Raw genomic sequence first — 15765 nt, forward strand, 5'->3', positions numbered from 1 at the left:
CGTCTCCAACGTGATCTGCAGGCGGGCTGGAAAGAGAAGAGCTGGCCGGAGAGTGAGGTTGTAGAGGTCGGACATCACTGCTCGGTACTTAGCTCGTTCCTCAGCGACTTCTGGTGTGTAGTCCTCAAAGATCTGGATTGATGACCCACGATACTGGAGTTTCCCTCGTCTCTTGCGGGCTTCTCGGATGATCAGCTCTTTGATCTGATAGCGATGAAGGCGAAGTATTACCGGTCTGGGCCGTGAGCCGGGTTGCGGTTTAGCAGTGAGCGTCCTGTGTGCACGGTCTAATTCAGGAGAGGACTGGAGGGTCTGATTGCCGAATACTTCAACCAGGAGATCGGCGAAGAAGCTTGTAGGTCTGGTTCCTTCAATTGACTCTGGTAGGCCGATTATCCTAATGTTGTTTCTGCGGCTACGGCTCTCGAGATCCATAGCCTTAGCCATTAGCTTTGCGTTGCTGTTAGTTAGCGTCACGCACCTCTCCTCCAGAGCTTGGATTCGCTGATCTTGTTGCTCGATGTGGGATTCCAGTGAGTCCATTCGCTGACAATGTTCTGTCATAGTTAACTGCATTTTGTCAAATCTTGATTCCAGGGCAGCGAATGTTGCTTTGAAGTCGGCTGAGATACTCGCTCTGTGCTCCTCTAGCATGTTAGCAATGCTAGCCAGCGTAACGCTGTTGCCCTCCGGATAGGAGTCCGGTTCAGTCTTTTTTGACGCTTTGCTTGATTTTGACATTTTTCCTGAGTGAGTAGATTCTGCTGCTGGCTGTCCTGTTCACACTCCGATGGGGATCTTGAAAAAAAAACAGTGAATTCTAAGAATGATCGCCGCAGGAGCTCGAGATCACGCTACTTTCACATGCTGACCCGGAACCTGCTTCAAAATTTTTTTAATCAAACAAGTAGAATCCATGGGGCCAGCCGGCTTATCTCCCTCCATATAGCTTTCTTCTTCTGTTTTGATAAATTAATTGACGCCAGGCCTCCTCTGCCTCCTGTCTGCTGTCCGTCCATGCTTCACATGTCCTCGTGGGTGTGCGCTGCGCGTTGGTCCGCGTGACGTAAAAATCGTCATGAATTTCTGTTCGCTCGGGTCCGCGCAGACCGATCCGCGGACGTCCGCTCAGCAGCCAGATTTGAGATCGCGTTGCGCGATCGCGGCAGTCTACGCATGCGCCAGAGCGCCACAGAAACAAAACATGACGGTAAAAGTGAAAGTAGACGGAGCTCCAGCCTGATGGCTCCACTTAAAGACACCGAAAGAGTGAAAAACTGGTGGAAAGAGAGAGGACTCTGTCTGGAGGGAGGAGAAGGTCTGCAGACAGAAGTGAAAGTAACTAATCGCTCCGGCGCCGGACGGACCAACGTCTTTCCTACTGCTGCACTATGTCAACTGACAGGGTCTTTGCCAGCCAATGCTCTAGGCATGAAATCCGTTTCACCAGCTTCAACTGTAAAGGCCTCAACAACCCATGAAACGGAGTAAGGTATTGTACCACATACAACAACGGGATCACATGTAACTTTTCTACAGGAGACTCACTTAAGGAACTTACATCATGCAAGCTTAAAAAGAATTGGATTGGTTATATCTATCACTCTTCATTTAACAGCAAATCCAGAGGAGTAGCAATTCTTATACACAAATCCATTCCATATGTACATTCACAATTAATATCAGATCCTAGTGGAAGATATGTTATCATCATGGGCTCCATTTGGAACATTCCCTTAGTTTTAGCCAACATCTACACTCCAAATTACGATTAGGGCTGAACGATATGGGGAAAATACTGAATTGCGATATGTCCCCTCAATATTGCGATTGCGATATAGAATGTAATATTTAATTTAGTCTATTTTTGAAACAATTATTTCAAAGTTAAACACTTTTTTCTGAGGTTAGTTCTATTGTTAGAATAAAAAGATGTATGACTTGTAACCATCTGAACTTTATTAGAACCCTCATGAAAAAAAATACAACATAATCTGAGATTCAAACTTAAGACACTACAAAAAACAACTTAAGACATGTGACCTGCACAAGAAAAAAAAAATTAGCCAGAGATAAATAAATGTGTTGTCTTAAATAAATGTAGTAAACCTCACTCTACTGTGAACACGGGAACATGTGATCACACAAATCACAGTGCACAAGCACAATACTGTCTGCCACACTTAACAGTCCTTACAGATTCTTTGCCAAGACGACCAGCATATTAACTTTTGCTGCTTCGAGGAGGAACGAGTACAGGTAACAATATTTCCTCCTGTGCTGAAAAGACGCTCCGAGGGAGCACTTGTGGCAGGTACACTGAGGTATTTCTGCGCCATGATGCAGAGCTGAGGGTAGCTGATCCTGTGTACCCTCCACCAGGCCAAGGGATCCTCCTCTCCATCAATGACTGGAGTCATCATATAGTTATTGAGCTCTGCCTCAGCAACTTCTTCCAGTTTGGCAGCCGCAGGAGAAGCGAAACCCCAGAGACCTCTTTCCTTTTTCTGCTGTGGCCGTGCACTTGGAGGCTTTCAGCTGCCTCACTACGGGCTCTCTTCTCCTGGAAGACAAAAAAGAAGCATCCTTTAATATTTTTTTGCAAATATATTTTCATGCAGAATTTTTTTAGTAATAAATATTGATTATTTACCAGATGATATGTACGCCTTGCTGTGTCGACCATCTCCATTTTCAGACGGGATTTGAGTGTCGGGATGTTGTCTGCGCTGCTGTACTGTTTTTTTTTTATCTTGAATCCAGAAACAGGCAACATCCAACGCTCCTGGATATCTGGGTCTGCATATTTGTCGTTGAGATACTCGAGGACTTTTGTTTTGATGGATTTGGTTAAGTCGGTGTCCTCAGCATCTTCAACCAAGACTGATGTTGCAAAAAGGTGGAGTACTGGCTTGAGGTAGGAGATGCTTATGTACTCTTCTCCAGAAAGGGCGTCTGGGAATTCCTGAAGAGGACTCAATGCTTTGTGGATTGACTCCAGCACTTCAGTATCCTGCCAGGTCGGGATGAGGGAACGTGCATGTCTATCACCAGACACCTGTGAATGGCTTGGCCTGTTCCAGCTCTTGCGATCATTTTTTTCTTTTGATCCCCATCTTGTAGGGCAATCTGTAATGAGGTTCTGCTCAGGGATGCTGAGCTCCCTCTGCGCCTCAGTCAGGGCTGTCTTCTTTTCCAACTGTGGGAAAAGTGTCCCACCAGCTTCCTGCACATCCTGTTGCCCCTGAGACTCTGTCGTCTTTGAGTGCATTTTCTGTTTCTCTCTCTCTCTCTCTCACACACACACACACACACACGCACACACGCACGCACTCACGGCAGGAACTTACCATTGGCAGGATGTAAACGATGCCCGAAACACTGGACCCTCATCCATCCGTTCAGCCGAGCAGCGAGCGCCATATTTGTTGCGTCATTAGTCATGATCGAGACTTGTTTCTCTTCATCCAGATCCCAGCTGGAAAGCCCCTCTCTCACTGCGGCTGCTATATTTTCACCTGTGTGGTCACTGGGGAAGTAGGTCTCTTCCAGGCAGCGAGCTTGAGATTGAAGTCTTCATCAATAAATGCACCGTCAGCTTTGGTAAGGTTCAGCTGTGATTCTTGACCACAAATCCGTCGTGGTCGAAAAAAACTTCAACCGCTTTGAGCTCCGCGACAACTTTGTCTCTGCACTTCTTGTACAGCTCCGGTAGTGCAGTCTGGCTAAAAAATGTGCGGGAGGGCATCTTGTACCGTTTGTCCAGGGTATTTATCAATGCCATAAACCCGCGCTTGGTCACCACGCTAATAGGCATCATGTCTTTGGCGATAAACTCTGTTAGCGTCCGAGTGATATCCGCGTGCCGCTTGGAGCTGCGCTCGTAAGGGGTGACGCTTTCATAGCACTCCGTCAACGTCCCCTGCCTTGTGGGATTTGCTCGCCCTGCGCGCTGGTGCTCGGTTTATTTGAGACAACGCTGTCGTACACGGCTCTGTGGTACCTTTTTAGGTGGCTGAACAGGTTTGAAGTATTGCCCCGTGAAGTGGCAACGGGAGCACGGCCGTCTTTACAGAGGACGTGTCGCTGCTCCACATCTTCTTTTTTAAATCCAAAATGCTTCCATACCAAGGAAGTGCCGTTTGTTTTCGGGACTAATGTCCGGTGCTTGTGTCCTCCTCGTCTGCCGCTGCCATGGTGCAAAACGAGGCTCGGGGAGCTACTCCAGTTAGCGGCACCTTGTTAACAAGCAGTCTGCACGGCGCCCCTCTGACTTCAGTTAGCGTCACGTGACTGTCGTATCGCACACCTTCCGGTGCGCAAATCACGTTTTGTAATATCACGAGATTATCGCAAATGCAATATATCGTTCAGCCCTAATTACGATGATGAAAATTATTTTAAACAGCTTATTTCACTTCTACCCGATTCGACGCGTTATCTAGTCTTGGGAGGAGAGTTTAATTGTTGGCTCGATCCTCTTTTAGATTGTTCTTCTCCTCATGCTGCAGGTTCTGGGTCTGCCTCTGGAACACCACCTGAGGGCAGGGATCTACAGCCAGTAAGAGGAGCAGGCAGCAGACGGCCCCACATGGAGACTGATGGTGATGGACGACATCTCCTCTCAGGTCGAAGTTGGTTTAATTCTTTTAATGGAGCTCTTCTAAAAGCAGCTTGTTTTCCTCAGACTCCAGAAGAATACCTGGCAGCCAATGACATCCCAGTCCTGGAGAGATCGGCCCTGTTGGAGACGCCCAGCAGTCTGGATGAGTTAGTTTATGTAGATGTTCTCTGCGGTGTTCATCACTACTGACGGCTTGGATTTCTTTACTGATCCATATCAGATCAACGATCTGGAGCTGATCCACTGACCTGACTGTGTTTCCTGAACCAGATGCATCCAGTCACGGAGCCTGGTGAGCTGGAGGACCGGAGGCTGCTGGTGGACCTCCTGAAGCAGATGCTGCGTCTTGACGGGGCTCAGAGGATCAGCATCCGTTCTGCACCACGTCCGGCAGCTCTCAGCAGTACGTCTGCTCACGTTCACGTCTTTTCTCTTGACTCTGATCCACTGACTGACTCTCACTCTTCATCCAGTCTGAACACCTCACGGGCTGAAAGCCATCGAGCGGAGGAGTCAGAAGACCGAGGCAGCTGCTCAGATGTGTCACTCTCTGGACGTCCTCAGCTGCTCAGTCCGAGCAGTGACACTTCATCCATCTGCTCCATCAGCAGAATATCCAGACTCATCCTCCCTTCAGAGGATGAAGAGGCAGCAGACCGAGGCAGCAGCTCAGACGTGTCTGTCTGGACTCTCTGGGTCTGCTTGATTCTGTCCGGTCACCAGTATTTCTGGACTGAGTTTCTCCTCCTTCAGGCCCGTTGCTCCAGAACCAGAACAGTTTCCTGCATCTCTGGAAGCAGCCAGCATGTTCAAACCCTCAGCTGGCTGCTCTAAAACCATGAAAAAGAGAATCCACAGCTTCTTCAGAGGCATCAGGAAAACATTCTGCTGCTGCTTCTGCCCTCCAGCTGAGGACTGAGTGTAACCGATGTGTAGAGCGCAGCTGCATTTTTCTTCAGCCTTTATTCTGCAGAAGAAATGAACAGATATAAATTCTCCTGTTGAAATTGTTTTCCCCTCTGCACTCTGCTCCCACAGCAGGTCCTGTACAACTGTATAACACATCCAGAACATACATTTTCAATACGAATTTGTGAAGAACAAAAAAGTGAAGACCAATGCCACCTGGTGGCCACAACCAACAGTGTGTCAGGGTGGGGTGACTGGACGGAAATAAAACTTCAAACCTGAAATAAAACACATACCTGCAGAAGAAATGAACAAACACAAATTCTCCTGTTGAATTTGTTCTCTCCCTCTGCACTCTGCTCCTAAACACACAAACAAGGACAATGAACACCTGAGCTGCGCTGCCTGAACTCAATGTGCTGACAGCTCGCGCCAAAAACATCTATAAAACCTCTAAAAATGGCTAAAACAACACAGCACAGCTTGACATCAAAATAATGCACGGTGGTAAACAATATGCACCCAAGATTACAACATAAAACGCTAAATATATAGAGAAAACAAGACATCAGAGCAGCAAATTACCCCGTAACTCACCCACAGCTGGTCTGCTACAACTGTGTGGGAGAAGCTACGGAAGCCTGGAAGGAGCAACAGAAGCCCGAGAGGTACAAACAGAGCAGAGCGCAGAAAAGTGATTCAAATTCACAAAATAGTGGGAAACAAAAAGAACTCATTGAGATAAATTCAAAAACATTGAAAATAACACTTTCAACTCCGTTACATGAGTATCTTCTTCATTGCTCACTGACTTGTAAATAAATGTTCTGATTTCTTGTTGAACTGCAACAGAGTGCTTCAGATTATTTTCAGCTTTTAGAACGTAGTAGAAATAAGGAAAACATCATGAAGCAAGCAGGAGTCAGACCTCAGGCCGCAGGTTCTGTGTCCAGCTCGTCCACTGCAGGAAAACAAGACTTATTGTCACTTCTCAAACACTTCTAGTTCCAATCACAAATCATCTCATCCAGCTACAACATGACTGCTGTGGTCCTGCTGTAGAAGGAATCATTCATTGTTAGGCAAGGAAGTTTGTTTTTGAACAGGATTAGTTTGAGGTGGAGAGGGATGCTCAGACTTCTTTTATTTTCCCCTTGTGCCAACAGATTGAATAACAACATGTATGGGATGATGTGTCTCCTTCTTAATCTTAATTAATAAACGTCTTTCAGGACCCAGATTATATAGTTATCATGATATTTTCTTTTGAAGATCATCAGAAGTACTTTGTGTTATTCTTACCCCTTGATTTGAACTCATGCTCACTGGATTGTGACAACTTGTGAGGAAAACAAAAGACAAATACACAGTTTTGATCAAACTTTCAGTAACACTTTACTTGAAGCACCCGGTATAACACATTATAAGTGTTTATAAGTAGTTATAAACACTCATAAATGATCACAATGCTTTATAACTCACTATACAGCATAGGGTTAGTGTTAGGTCCTGGCATTGTGATCATCTATGAATGTTTATAACTATAGCTACATGTGTTATAATGGCATTATAATACTTTATAAATGTACTTATAATGTGTTATACAGGGGGGCTTCAAATAAAGTGTTACCAAACTTCCTCTTGGAATCACAATGAATTTACAGTTTAAATGCATGTGGTATTATTGAAGGTTTAACTATTTACATAAAGTTTCATAGATGGAATTAAAGGTTTTCAGCTTTACTATTGAGAAATAATTGAAACTGCATAAACGAGTCCTTTTCCAGTTGAACAATCGTTCTGTCATTCAGCATTTAACATGATAGCTCTTCAAATAAAGATCTGCTGAATGAGGACCACAGCAGTAAACTGCTCAATTCCTAGAATGACTCTTCTTCTCTATAGATGCATCTGTCAGATTTTTTTCTGCCCCATGTTGACAAAATGTTAATCTCACACGTGGTTTACACACATAATGGATTAACCCAGCACCCCCCCTCCAGACTCCAGACACTTCCACCGTCCACACATTAAAAATGAATCTCACAAAGGAACAAAGAACCACGAATACCAGCATGAAACTCTGCAAAGCTGAGAAGAAGAATTCCTGCGTCGGACCTCCATAATCAATAAAGTGACTGCTTGCTTTTCCCCATGCAGAGGCTGATTGAAAAACAAGACTGTAAAGAAGAATTCACGAGAGACAGCAGCCATATCCCGTTTGACAGCTCCTGAGGAATAAACCTGCAGGCAAAAACAGAGCAATCATCACATCTCTACACCGAGAACAGATATGAGAACCAGAAACTGTGAAAATGGCTCAGACTGTGCTGAAGAAGACAGAAATATGAGTCGTGCTGCTGTTTAGAAACTTAACATTTATCAGTCAGCTCCTGGGACTGAATCACTCTTCTTTCTTTAATCTGGGAGACGTGAACTCTGTGCTTTGGTGAGAGAAGTCTGTTAAACGTCCTCCCTGTTTTCTTCAAAACTGCAACAGGCTTACACACACAGACACTTGAAAAAAGTTACAGTTTTAAGAAGATTGTAGAAATATTAGTGTTTAGTTTGTGTTCATATAGAATAAGGAGTTGTGTTGACTGGTCAGACGTGGGATGGCTCGTCGTCAGGCTTCTTTGATTAACTCCTTTAGTGCTTTCTGACCAGTGGCTACTGATCTCCATCCGTAACCTACAGACCTTTAAATGGACTTTTCCCCTTTCATTGTTTCTTCCTGTGATTCTTTGACAGGGGAATCACACCAACAACAGAACGATAACCTCCTCTACCTGCAGCAGAGTGGGCTGCTCAGCATTGTCGGCTTGAATTTATCCACCAGTCGAAGCAGGACAATGACCTGAACCTGAACAGCGACGTTTCCATGCCGTATTCTCTATAAGCTTTGAATAAAACATTAGAAAATATATACATAGCCTTCCTTGTGTGAAACATATTTGTAGTATTCCTCACAAATTATTTTTATTTGCCAAAGAGAGCAAGAACTATGACTTAACATAAAACATTAGTGAGTTTAGACTTAATTTCGCCACTTTGAGATTCAATGTTACAGTAAACCCAGTTTACCTCTGATGATAAAGATGCTTTATTGCAGGTTCAATCTTTTTTATTCCCATGCTGCAGTGCAACCCGATCTATAGACCTATAGCTCTATAGACAGAGGACGGTTAGGAGAGCGTCATGGTTTACAAAATGAAAACTGCTTATAATTATAACTCTTCGGGGGGGGGGGGCGCTGTGGAGCACTGATGGCGTAGGACGTGTTTTCCAGCGGCTCCTCGGGAATCTGACATTTATTTGATTGTTTACACCACCAACTTTTTTCTTCACCGGAGCCTAAAGAGTCCTATGAACATACCCCATCGCTTGGTTACTGGTAATCAGCGTTACAATGAAAAAAACAGACGGAATGGCGCTTCGGAGCACGACAAGCAAACCTGACCATGAGGTAGTGGCTACAGCTAATCCGGAAGCTAACCGTGCACTTTTAGCGAGCATGCGGGAGACGATTGAAGAAATACATGGAGACATAATAAATAGCTTTCATGACATTGTCTCTGACGTTGTGAAAAGAGAGATCACCGGGGCCCTGGCACCTCTGGAGAAGAAGATCACTGCTTTCTCTAGTGCTATTCATGACCTGGAGCTATCGGCTAGAGAGCAAGATGGGAAGCTAACCAGCCTGCAGCACGATGTCCGCAAACAACAGGAGCAACTCGCTGCTCTATCTAGAAAATGTGAGCACTTGGAAGGTCGGTCTCGACAGAATAACATCAGGATCCTGGGAGTTCCGCAGGGAGAAGAGCGACTCCGTCCGACCGAGTTTGTGGCTGCGTTTTTGCAGAACTTATTACAGCTGGATGAAAAGCCCATTCTCGACCGGGCACACCGCACTCTGCAGCCGAGACCTGCGGAGGGGGCGCGTCCGCGAGCCCTCATTGCTCGTGTCAACATGTTCCAGGGAACGACATCCTTCGCAAAGCCAGTGCGCAATCTCCCCTACACTACAATGGGAACGGGAAGCGGGTGTTCATCTTCCCGGATGTCACGGCTGCAGTGGCAAAAAAACGAGCGAGTTTCTCCAGTGTTAAGATAGATAGATGGATGGATGGATGGAGGGATGGAGGGATGGAGGGATCTCTTATGGCCATAAGGTGAGATCTGAATTGCACAGCTCTATGTTTGATGTTTCCATCTGATTATTTAGATGTTTCTGGCAACAAAATCTACAGTACACCAAGTATTTTTATTATTTTGTTTTTTTTTAATAAAATGAATGATTTCAGTGTGTGCCTAACTACTTTATGGACATTTTTGAGCACATTTCAGCTATGCTGTGATAATAATGTGATAATTTTGAATTAAATTATCTTATTACAGCATTACATCATGAACTGCATACATAAAAAAAACTTGAAAGCAGTGATGCAATTAATGGTTGCTTAGCAACAGTGAACTTGAAAGGGGGTGATGCTATGACATCATCACCACATGTCCCCTTGTTTATTCACATTCAGACAGAGGTGATCACTCGTCTTAAGACAGCTCGGTCAACGGTTCCAGAGTTTATTTTCGTGAGTAGAGACAGTATTTGGATAGTTTTTGAAGCAAGCAGCCGGCATCCCTCAGGAGACCCTAAGCACAGCTCAGTCAACTGTTCCAGAGTTTATTTTTGCAAGCAGAGACAGAATTAGAAAATAGTTTGTGTAGCAAGGAATTGCCATCTTTCAGGAGATCCTATTCCACACAAGTTAACTCGCCATGAAGTTACACCAGATTCATAGCATTGGTGCAGGCCTGCGGAATGTAGGAAACACATGCTTCCTGAATTCAGTCTTGCAATGCCTCACCTACACGCCTCCGTTGGTTAATTACATGATGACGCTCGAGCACTCCACAACATGTGTAGAGTCAGGGTTCTGCATGATGCGCATCATTCAAAACCACATCGATGAGGTGTTCATTAACGCTGGTGGCGCCATTGTGCCGACCGGGGTCCTCAGAGAGCTCAATACAATTGCAGAGCACTTCTGTTTTGGAAACCAGGAAGATGCGCACGAGTTCCTGAGGTACACGGTGAATGCGATGCAGAATTCTTGTTCGTCTGCAGTCCAATTGGACAGCGACAAGCCGGAAACCAGTTCAATCCACCAAATATTTGGCGGCTGCTTGAGGTCCAGAGTGAATTGTTTAAACTGCAACGCGACCTCAGACAACTTCGAGCCTTTTCTGGACATTGCTCTGGATATCGAGGGCGTTTCCAGCGTCTCCAAAGCTCTGGAAAGATTCGTCACTCCAGAGGAACTCAGCGGTGAGAATGCCTACAGATGCTCCAACTGCAACAACATGGTCACTGCCACAAAGTGCCTCTCAGTACACCAGGAGTCCAACGTGCTCACCATCGCACTCAAGCGATTTCACTATGATGGAACAAAAATCACAAGGAAAGTGAAGTATCCAGAGAACCTCGACTTGAGACCGTTTATGTCTGAGTCTGAAGGGGAGCCCCTGGGCTACAAGCTGTATGCTGTGCTGGTTCATCAGGGACGCAAAAGTTGTGTTGGACACTACTACTGCTACGTGAAGGCAAGCGACAGCAAGTGGTATCATATGGACGATGAGAAGGTGTCCATCAGTGACATTGAGACGGTCCTCAAACAAGAGGCGTACGTCCTTTTCTACATCAAGTCCACTGATGAGAGGACAGGTGCGAACCACTCGACCAACAACACGGTCCACAACAGCACTGACTCCAGAGGGCCAGAGCTGCAGCGTCATGTGGCAGAGATTGCTGACAGCCTGATAAGTTCGTCCTCAGAGGAAACCGTTGCTGTGAATGGACCGAGGAATGACAGGAGTCAACCGAAATCGAGAAAGAGACTCAGGAGTCACGAGCGTGACAGGTATCGTCCCCATCAGCACAGATGGACAGAAGTGGAGTATAGATGCTGTACACAGGACAGACAGGCCCAACAGCTGCTCTCAGCCAAGGATTTGGATATTGAGAAAAATGACGAGGCCGACAGGGACAACTGGAAAACTACAGCGCAGCTCGAACCAATCCAGGAGACTGAGAGGAAGAAAAACATTGATATCGACGCCTGCTGCACACAACACATGGAGACGGTGCTCCAATTAAAAACGGAGTTAGAAACCACAGTCAAACAGATGGCGGAGGAGAGACGACAGTTCAAGGAGGACATGCAGCAAATGAGGGGTCAACACAAGGCAATGATGTCCAGTTTGGAGAGGACTGTAAGCCAGCTTCAAAAGGATCTGAAGAGAGAAAAATCCAAACAGAGCCAGACGAGGGCTGAACTTCTCGCTTCCGTCAGGGAGATAAAAGAGGCGAGCCAGCGGGCCATCTCAGAGGAGAGGAAGGCCATGGACCAGCTGAACCAGAAGCTGGACGCTCTGCAGCAGGAGGTTGACGCTGCTCGCCAGAAAAAAAAGAACACACTGTGGAAAAGAATCTGCAGTTTCTTCAAAAGGAAGAAAAAGTCCGCTTAAAGCCGACACCTGCACCGAGTGCAGCTTCATCTGCCCATCACCCTCCATCCACCTCTTCCCGTCCTCAGGAGAGGCGCTGCGAGAGAAAGAGAGAGAAAGAGAGAAAAAGAAAAAGAGAGAGAGAAAGAAAGAAAAAGAAAGAGAGAAATAGAGAAAGAAAGAAAGAGAAAGAGAGAGAGCAAGCGAGCGAGCGCTTGCTGTACGTGGGCTTCCGTAGCAGCCACGCAGTGTGTCCGTGTGCGGCTGCCGTACCCCATGCGCGGGACTCACAACATCAGATCATTTCAAGTGAAAATAAAGCTCAGAGTGAATACCACCCCCCCACCCGGCGGAACGGGTGAGCACTGCACCCCCCTGTGCAGCGTCTGCGAGGGGTTTTCTCCGGGTTTCTTCCCACAGGTCACAAAACTGATCAATAAATCTATTAAAACTGAATAAATGAATGAATGAATGAATTAACGGCAATGAAACTTTTTTTAAGAAGGACCTTCACGAGTGCCCCGGAGCAAAGTTTGGTCTGCTCTTTCAAGAAAAGTAAAACTAAGAGATACCACACTTTTTCTTGCACAATTAAACAGGGCGTTCTTAGCCAGTGTTCCTTTTTGTGTGGAAAACAGAAAACTGCTTCAAAATTTTTTTAATCAAACAAGTAGAATCCATGGGGCCAGCCGGCTTATCTCCCTCCATATAGCTTTCTTCTTCTGTTTTGATAAATTAATTGACGCCAGGCCTCCTCTGCCTCCTGTCTGCTGTCCGTCCATGCTTCACATGTCCTCGTGGGTGTGCGCTGCGCGTTGGTCTGCGTGACGTAAAAATCGTCATGAATTTCTGTTCGCTCGGGTCCGCGCAGACCGATCCGCGGACGTCCGCTCAGCAGCCAGATTTTGAGATCGCGTTGCGCGATCGCGGCAGTCTACGCATGCGCCAGAGCGCCACAGAAAACAAAACATGACGGTAAAAGTGAAAGTAGACGGAGCTCCAGCCTGATGGCTCCACTTAGAGACACCGAAAGAGTGAAAAACTGGTGGAAAGAGAGAGAGACTCTGTCTGGAGGGAGGAGAAGGTCTGCAGACAGAAGTGAAAGTAACTAATCGCTCCGGCGCCGGACGGACCAACGTCTTTCCTACTGCTGCACTATGTCAACTGACAGGTCTTTGCCAGCCAATGCTCTAGGACATGAAATCCGTTTCACCAGCTTCAACTGTAAAGGCCTCAACAACCCCATGAAACGGAGTAAGGTATTGTACCACATACAACAACTGGGATCACATGTAACTTTTCTACAGGAGACTCACTTAAGGAACTTACATCATGCAAAGCTTAAAAAGAATTGGATTGGTTATATCTATCACTCTTCATTTAACAGCAAATCCAGAGGAGTAGCAATTCTTATACACAAATCCATTCCATATGTACATTCACAATTAATATCAGATCCTAGTGGAAGATATGTTATCATCATGGGCTCCATTTGGAACATTCCCTTAGTTTTAGCCAACATCTACACTCCAAATTACGATTAGGGCTGAACGATATGGGGAAAATACTGAATTGCGATATGTCCCCTCAATATTGCGATTGCGATATAGAATGTAATATTTAATTTAGTCTATTTTTGAAACAATTATTTCAAAGTTAAAACACTTTTTTCTGAGGTTAGTTCTACTTGTTAGAATAAAAAGATGTATGACTTGTAACCATCTGAACTTTATTAGAACACTCATGAAAAAAATACAACATAATCTGTAGATTCAAACTTTAAGACACTACAAAAAACAACTTAAGACATGTGACCTGCACAAGAAAAAAAAAATTAGCCAGAGATAAATAAATGTGTTGTCTTAAATAAATGTAGTAAACCTCACTCTACTGTGAACACGGGAACATGTGATCACACAAATCACACTGCACAAGCACAATACTGTCTGCCACACTTAACAGTCCTTACAGATTCTTTGCCAAGACGACCAGCATATTAACTTTTGCTGGCTTCGAGGAGGAACGAGTACAGGTAACAATATTTCCTCCTGTGCTGAAAAGACGCTCCGAGGGAGCACTTGTGGCAGGTACACTGAGGTATTTCTGCGCCATGATGCAGAGCTGAGGGTAGCTGATCCTGTGTACCCTCCACCAGGCCAAGGGATCCTCCTCTCCATCAATGACTGGAGTCATCATATAGTTATTGAGCTCTGCCTCAGCAACTTCTTCCAGTTTGGCAGCCGCAGGAGAAGCGAACCCCAGAGACCTCTTTCCTTTTTCTGCTGTGGGCCGTGCACTTGGAGGCTTTCAGCTGCCTCACTACGGGCTCTCTTCTCCTGGAAGACAAAAAAGAAGCATCCTTTAATATTTTTTTGCAAATATATTTTCATGCAGAATTTTTTTAGTAATAAATATTGATTATTTACCAGATGATATGTACGCCTTGCTGTGTCGACCATCTCCATTTTCAGACGGGATTTGAGTGTCGGGATGTTGTCTGCGCTGCTGTACTGTTTTTTTTTTTATCTTGAATCCAGGAAACAGGCAACATCCAACAGCTCCTGGATATCTGGGTCTGCATATTTGTCGTTGAGATACTCGAGGACTTTTGTTTTGATGGATTTGGTTAAGTCGGTGTCCTCAGCATCTTCAACCAACACTGATGTTGCAAAAAGGTGGAGTACTGGCTTGAGGTAGGAGATGCTTATGTACTCTTCTCCAGAAAGGGCGTCTGTGAATTCCTGAAGAGGACTCAATGCTTTGTGGATTGACTCCAGCACTTCAGTATCCTGCCAGGTCGGGATGAGGGAACGTGCATGTCTATCACCAGACACCTGTGAAATGGCTTTGGCCTGTTCCAGCTCTTGCGATCATTTTTTTCTTTTGATCCCCATCTTGTAGGGCAATCTGTAATGAGGTTCTGCTCAGGGATGCTGAGCTCCCTCTGCGCTTCAGTCAGGGCTGTCTTCTTTTTCCAACTGTGGGAAAAGTGTCCCACCAGCTTCCTGCACATCCTGTTGCCCCTGAGACTCTGTCGTCTTTGAGTGCATTTTCTGTTTCTCTCTCTCTCTCTCTCTCACACACACACACACACACGCACACACGCACGCACTCACGGCATGAACTTACCATTGGCAGGATGTAAACTGTAAGTGTCATCTAAATGATTTAATAAACATGAAGAAGTTAAATGTTGCAAGTTAAATGAAATTCATATTTTGTACAAATGAAGAAATGTCTTTTGTTTAAAGTTCATTATTGTTAATGTAAAGATGAGTGTATTTGATATTGTGTTTTTTTTTGTTCCTTTCTTAAATGTTTCATTGTGATACCGCATGTTATCGCGAGGTTTGGCTCAGAGTGTGAGAGGCTGCGAGAGCTGTGTGTGTTCAGATGCGCAGAGAGCTGACTGAGCCACGTTTGTAGCAGCTGTGCCAAGTAGCCAGCGACATAAGGTATTTGTCATGATGTAATGTAATGTAAGACACGATCAATGCTGTAAATATGTTGTTCTGATGTGATACTGTGATTGTTTAGACTGCACGAAGCCGCAGATGTAACCGTTTCAGACCTCCAAGATGGCAGGCGGCCACGAGGTAGCATTCTTTTCAACATTTGTAAATCAATGGTGATTGTTTAAGGTGCCTGAAACTACTGTTTTTATGCTTTGTAGTTTTCACGGCGTTGCTAAGCCACAATAAAGCGCCCGTTTGAAAGAAGCCGTG

At 45.3% G+C, this 15765-nt stretch overlaps 1 pseudogene; it reads left to right on the forward strand.

Moving 5' to 3' along the window:
- Window positions 1–4894: 4894 nt before the first annotated feature.
- On the forward strand, window positions 4895–12061 carry LOC115405387 (ubiquitin carboxyl-terminal hydrolase 17-like; annotated as a pseudogene).
- The last annotated feature ends 3704 nt before the right edge of the window (window positions 12062–15765 follow it).

The sequence above is a fragment of the Salarias fasciatus genome, chromosome 18 (assembly GCF_902148845.1).
Source record: "Salarias fasciatus chromosome 18, fSalaFa1.1, whole genome shotgun sequence".
NCBI classification, from domain to species: Eukaryota; Metazoa; Chordata; class Actinopteri; order Blenniiformes; family Blenniidae; genus Salarias; species Salarias fasciatus.